Genomic DNA, 7,449 nt, shown 5'->3' with positions numbered 1-7,449 from the left:
CAACCAGCACATTGTTTTATTAAAACAATAATCTTTCCTTTAGTCAAATACATATTTATAGTGCAATAAACTGACAACAGCATTATGGACATTTAAAATGTACCATTTGTGTTGCTATGGTAACCAATCTACATGTTAATAATCACCAGAGCACACAATCACGCCTTTTATAAATCTATGAATTGTATTTTCAATCAAGTGTTTGTTTAAAGGCAAACACAACATTAATTTCACTGTTTTGTAACCAGTTAAACGATAACAATCAATAATGTGTGTGTTCCATGAACAATTTCCTTTTTTTATTCAGTTACATGTGTATTTAAGTATAATGTAACCTCAAACACTAAAAAATGGAAAAACAGCATTGAAAAGTGTTGGTTGAAAGTACACTTGGATACTAAATGTTTCAGTAAATGAAATAATCATTATTTATCATTATTTCTGATAGACAAAAATAGACAAAATAAACAATAACTTGTTTGTTTTTGTTACTATGGAAACAATGTAGCAAACAAACAAAAATATAGGATTTTCATTGTAAAACATAAATAAATACAATATTCACACTGATTTTTTTCCAGTTTTTCTGATAGGCAGTCTGTGTCCATAAGGTGAAAACAACTGCATGGTTAGATCTACATGGAAAAAATGATTTTTGTTTTGTAAATATGAGATATAAAAAACTTGAAAACAAGCTTGTGCAATTAAAACAACAAAAGTTTGCATTGAACATTTCAAAACCTGTATCAACTGACACATTTAGCAATCGTATAAATGTTTTAGCTTTCCTAGGAATAGAGGATTTTTGCATTGTTTGTGGGAAAATATATCACCAAATACCTTGGCCAAAATAAACACTGATACATGATGTATGTAATTGTTGTGGCACCATCAGAGAAGATCAGATGCGCATCTTAATGCATCTTCTTTTTTGGGGGGCACAGTCTGTTTTTTGTTGCTCACCAGTAGCGCGTTTTGGACATGTCAAGTTTTTGGTTCATCTATGCGACAGAATTCACGAATGTTTTCAAATAAATACCACTGATGGTCCAGATCAAGCCCTTTCGCAAACATTTCTTATAGCAGGTTGTCACAGCTCACATTAACATTCACTTTCGAGACCTTCCTGAGAGTGATTCTGACTACTGGTGAGTCACTGAATTCCCTGCATTCCACAACACCGGGATGCTCCGCTGACAAATGGAAATTGATGAAATTTGGTGACATTCTTTATGTGGTGAAACAATGTCGTAAGGTAATCCTTCCTGTCTTAGATAACAACAGGATTGGAAGAGTCCCCCACAAGCTGGGGGATGTTGTGGCCCGTCCTTGACGATAACCCCACAGACGCAGCGACATCAGACAACATTTCTGCATTGAAGTTTCTGTATCAAGATTACCATTTAATTAAGAAACAATTGCAAAATATAGTTTTCCTATTATCAAATTATTATTTTGTTGTTGTTGTTGTTGTAAAAGAAAACTACAAAGTTTGAAGGATGATTTTGCATGGGATTTTGTTTGCCATATCAAGAATTTCATACCAATAAAACAGCTGAAACTATTAAAATGATTATTTATTTTCCTGTTACGAGACATAAAGTACCTACACACTATTTTTAATTGATTTATGTTTTATTATTTTTATATTTTATTACATGGCAGAACTATACAACTGGATAGACCTATGGAAATGCAAACAAGGTTTATCAAGAAGGATCATGCAGGTCACATACACCATACTGTGATAAGGAATTTACCTCCACTTTGACTTCCAGATGCCAAAGTGCCAATCTGGTGTAAACTTTGTATGTCTTATCAACATAAAGCTTAGTGTGATGATTCAGTGTAAACCTGAAATGTTAAAAAATAATCATTAAAAAAGGTCAGGCTACAATTTAGAATATGTATTTTGTAGTAATTGACTGACTCAAAAATGTTGACTCATTTTAATATATTATTTTAAGAGAATTTTCCTTTTGGGATTTATACCAGAGTAATTTTTTTGTTAACATATTTACTACATATCAACATGCTTTACCATTTTGCAATTGCATTACTGCAAACAAATATTTTTAACAACAGGTTTAGCTAAATTAATTTCTCAACATTAAAAAAAGCTATCAGAAACACAATAACTAAGAGCTTGTTATTACCTACAAGAACTCTCCACAGAAGGTACCAGATGACTATGTTGTTTTTATTTAGGCCGCAACAGTTGTCACACTGAAAGTGAGAATGCTGTTCGCCAAGACCGTAACTTCCCAACCTGTAGAATATCAAATTATTGGTTATTTATCTACATAACACTTTTTTTATAATAATTATTAATTAAATGGTTATTCAATTAAATTTGTGCTTTAACATTTTTAAAAAGTCAACCTTAAATTTGTTTTGTTTATCAGCTTCTGCCACATGAAGTTCAGACTTTTCAATAAACGCAGTATCTGATGTTTTTTTGACAGCTTCTATATCAATATCAATATCAGACTCATCATGGTTTGACTCAAGGTCACTTTCATCACAGGGGTTTGAAATTCTATCAATATAGCTAATCTAATGGCTAAATAAAAAAAAATTATACTCCTATATAGTATAAAGACTAGTCTTATACTATATAGGGGTATATATCTTTTATTAAGCCATTAGATTAGCTATATTGATAGAATTTCAAACTCCTGTGCTTTCATAATCATCTACCACATCAAACAAATCTTGAGTAGCGGGGTGAGAAGTTTAAAAATAAAGTTCATTTACATTCGATAAATCATTTAAATTTAAAAAAGAAGTGTCCTGGTCTTTTGAAATTTCACATGGAATAGTGTTGGTGTTAATAAATTGAGACATGATATTTCAAATTTAAATCTTCCACCATTTCATGTAAACAATTCATCTGCTATCGTACAGTTTACTTCCGGGTCAAACTTGCGAGTCGCGAAAATTAATCACAAAGCCAAAATACACATATATATTTCACTTACCTATTTTAAGCATGTGGAAATATCATTTCCGAACTTTCTTCGATTGAAGACATCCATTAGTACACGATGTCATTTTGATTTACAGCGTTTAATAGCCATTGAAAATGAACACTACGAGACAGGTTGCGCTACCTGTGAACTGCTCAAACGAAACAGTGTCTTTCAAGGGGAATAATTTGAATTAAATAAGCGGATTACAAACCACCAATTGTGCCAGTGTTTAAATGACATATTCATGCTATATTGTGGAAATTTTCAAAGCATGTCATAAATTATGAGCCGAGAAATTGTATGAAAAAGACGAAATATCCAGCGCATTTTCGTAGAAGATTTTTATCTCGCGATTTCCCGACATAAACGTCAGCGTACACAAGACTGATTTTCGCTGACGACGTCACATGTTTTGTTTCGAGAACCCTTTACTGATAAGAAAAACTTTGTCTTCGCAATTACGGTAATGACTATGTCGATTTTTGCACATGACAGCACTGCTCTTCCCATATGTTCCTACTTCTATTATACAAATACCTTAACATTAATCTTTTCCTTATTTCATCATATAATGAATTATTATAATTGTTAAAAAAATGATGGTTGAAGAATAACGTAGGTATTTTCACGTATTACATAATACATACGGGCACATACTTAAATGGAACCGTTTATACTGAATTAGGCATACTTACAATGCGACTATGCAATTATAAGGTCATTAATCAAGTAGAAGATGTGACATTTGCCCCAAGAGAGACAAAATACAGTAATATACACATATTTGAGATTACACATCGCAATAATAATGTCGTAATCGTTAAAATGCAGTTTCGTCTGAAACGACTGTGTAAATACACATCAATGTAAAAAGAAACATGTATTATCTTGAAGTGTAACTCGATAATTCGAATAAGTTAACCCATTATGTAATACCATATTATAACTACATGCAAGTCTGTTTTTACCCGCACTGTAAGGGTACATTCTATCATCAAGCGTCTGTATTCTGCTCAGGTCGACACGTGCGAAGACTTCATCCACAACAATCAGAAAGGATATCCCTTTGTTTGTTTCATCGTTTATGTCGTCACTGTTCTTGTTCAGGTTAATAATGTTTGCATCTATCATGTCCTGAGGTACCGATCCTTCTTTCCAGTACTGATAGAGAAGGTTGTGCAGATGTTCGAGGACCATATTGGTGCAGCAGTTGAGGACTTCTGGTGGTTTGCCAATTTTCCCTGAAGCTTTCCCTGAGGACAAACTCACGGCTGCCTTCTTTATTTCTGTTACATTTTGTTTTTCGTCCCGTTCCATCATGAGGGAGAGAGTTGAAATTGCAACAAGAGCATCATCTGTGACTTGGTTTTGCTTGAAGTATAATTAAGAGTAGTGTTCCGATCAACGTTCAATCTGCTTGTTCTTGTCCCGGATGGTCTCGCCAGTGGAGCTTTTATTTACATGTTGGGGCCCAATGTTTTATTGATGCCATCATGCATGCCACTAATATTTTCAGTATCGACCGATAGCTGAATGATCTGGCAGAGCTGAAGCCAGAAGTAATGTGCACATCTCATTGAACTGCGCTCTTAACATTTGTAGGACTGTAGGTTCTTTTGGCTACTGGATTATTTGTATTCCAGCTGTGTTCTGCGGCATTCCTCGATGGCTGGAGTGAAATTTGAAAATTACAAAACGATGACAAATTCCAGGAACAAAGATACGCATCCGAAATGCCATTCATCTCATTGACTTAGGGTGGTGGGTACAAATCTGAAATGAATCAATTTTCACATGCAGGTCGCCGTGGCGAACTGGATATGGTGTCCGCCTAACAACACATTTTACAAACATGGAGTGCACGTGTCCATTACGTCATAATAATGTCGTTCAACGTCAATAATCATATTCATTTCCGCTACAAAAACAGCGTCATATCGATCAAGTTTTAATATGTCTATTTAGATGAAGACGCAGGGGTATAATAAACAGAAAAACAGGCTACTGTCTGATCGGTGTGTAATATAACGAATACACTTATTTTATTTTAAGCATGTCCTGATATATTATAAAACAACCATGCAGTGCCTATTTTTCAGTTTACAGTGGTCTATTTGGATCAAACTTCCTTTCTTTGACCAACACCCGGGCAGCCGGGGTAAATTTGACCTACTTTGGCTCAAACTTTAATATTTTGCCCTGAAAAGGCACATACTGTAGTCATGAAAACTCAGACCTATAAACACACTTTGAATAACAAACACACACGCATACTACAATTTATAATACGGGCAAAAGCCCGCGAAGCGGGCGTTGACCGTTCATACTTATGGAAATTTGGACATAAAATTACATAAGAATACCACATTTGGATGCGTCTAAAAAAAAATTGCCACGCGACAAATATTTTCTCGATGCTATTTATGACCTTGAACAAATAAAAACACTTTGACATATGCTAAATCACATGTAAATACATACCTCAGGAAAAATTATATCTATGACATCATAATTATGTAGCACTATAATCGCACTAAATATTCTCGCATTATTTGTTTTTCTTCGCAATCGTTCCAGATTTAAGTCATTACTCAATTATCTCCCCTGAATACTCATCTTCAGTGGGTATAAGCCGAAGACTGGTTCACTACATATAGTGACAGTCTTTACCAAACACAATTTACGTGAACTTAACCCGTCTTAAATATATTGCCGAATCTCAGATTTCTGTGGAATTTATTTGCTTTGATCTTTTCGATATCTTATTGTTATTATTATCCTGACAAATCACAAACGCTTGTTAAAAAATTATTTGTTTTAAGCATTATAGTTGGCATCTCTATTCTTCCAGTATTATCGCGGTATTTCAATTACGACACCCTACTGTTTATTTGTCAGAATTCGTGACGCATTTTCCATGCGTTCTCAGAAAGATGTTGTACGTGTGATCATGAGCAATATTCTGGTAAGTTGTCGTTGTTATCCACAAGAAACACATTTATTCACAAAATTTAAAGATATTCCGATCTTACTTTTTAGTCTTTTAGCTTTAATTTTTAACGTATTTACACCTCGTCTGCTCGCACTTTACCGATATCCCGAAAGGTTACATATCACTATAATAAGTTTAGGCCTAAAACCACAAAATCCGATACCTTTGGATTTTTGTACCACAATTTTACGTAAAAAATCTTCCAGATTCGAAATCAACAAAAAACAGCACATTTATAAATTGTCTGCATTATTGATCAGATGTTTAGATATTTGTTGGTTTTCCGTCTTTAGAAGCTGTTCTGCCAAGGCAAGAGCTGGGCATCACACAAGCCATTCTATCCAGCAAAACTGACAGTTTTGGTTTACAGATATCAACAAAAGAGGGATTCCTGAACTATCAAAGTTTCCAAGCTATACACACAATTATTATCTGTTGTGATCTTTATTGGTTCTGTACGTTTACTTGGATGGAACATGTGTGAACTTTTATAGAACTTTAAAAAGTCTATATCTGTCTATCTATAAACAAAAATCAGCTATGTTATCATAAGATCAGATGTGCAAACAATGTCAAAGGGTTGTTAAATTTACAATTTGAAGGCAATTATGCAGAAAAAATATTAAAGTTCCCATGCAAATTTAGTCTGTATATCGACAAGTGTCTGCCAATAAATGTCAAACTATTTATACAAAACTTACCACAAGTAAGTAAAAGCACTAAGTACCTGTTGTGATCATTTTAGTAAGATAGTGTAATTCTAAACAGTAGCAAATAGCTTGTTTAGTAAATTCATAATGCAATTAATATGATTTCCTTTATATTGTGTAATTCAGGGCTATAGATAATTTTTGGGTAATTGGGTTTTTCACCCCCTGTTTCGACAATAGGGTTTTTGTAAATTCAATAGAGTTTTAGCACAATTTTTTACCCCCTACTTTTGAGCTTTATTGGGTTTTTCACCCCCGTTTTTTTAACTCAATTGGGTAATTTAGGAAATAACATATATAATACACGAGCACCGCCTTGCGGGTGCAGACCGCTAATCTATTTTCTTTTTAAAGGTGAAGGGACTCTCAATTTCAATCACAAAGAAGGGAGGGGTGGAATGAAGAGGGGTTTATAGTGTGGGGTGTGGACATTTATTACATTATCTTCCAAAAATGCAAAAAAAATGCAAAAAAAAAATCGGGGGTGGAGGGGGGGGGGAGGGGATTCTTGGGTGCGATGGTTGGACGGTTTTTCAAAAATAAAATAATAAAAATAAATATTTGTGTTTTTTAACTGTTTCAAAAAAAAATTGGGGGTGGGGTGGGGTGGGGTAAAGTGTGAGATGATCTTAAAAAAAGGGGGGGGGGGGAGAGGATTCGTGGGGGGAGGGCACGGGGGATGGTATGGGTGGAGCCTATTGTGGTATGTCAGGTAAGAGTAGTTTTGTCAAAGTATCAATCAAATCTAATCATAAATAAAGAAGTTATGGCAATT

General features: G+C 34.2%; 1 long non-coding RNA gene across 1 annotated transcript; it reads right to left on the bottom strand.

Moving 5' to 3' along the window:
- LOC127842959 (uncharacterized) lies at positions 1-3,343 on the bottom strand. Its single transcript, XR_008032008.1, has 4 exons — positions 2,982-3,343; positions 2,157-2,269; positions 1,761-1,854; positions 1-1,385 (listed from the first exon to the last, which is right to left on the bottom strand). It is a non-coding gene; the product is annotated as an uncharacterized LOC127842959 (long non-coding RNA).
- Between the last annotated feature and the right edge of the window lie 4,106 nt (positions 3,344-7,449).

The sequence above is a fragment of the Dreissena polymorpha genome, chromosome 8 (assembly GCF_020536995.1).
Source record: "Dreissena polymorpha isolate Duluth1 chromosome 8, UMN_Dpol_1.0, whole genome shotgun sequence".
NCBI classification, from domain to species: Eukaryota; Metazoa; Mollusca; class Bivalvia; order Myida; family Dreissenidae; genus Dreissena; species Dreissena polymorpha.
The sequence above is the reverse complement of the archived record's forward strand: the minus strand, read 5'-3'. Positions and strand labels throughout refer to the sequence as shown.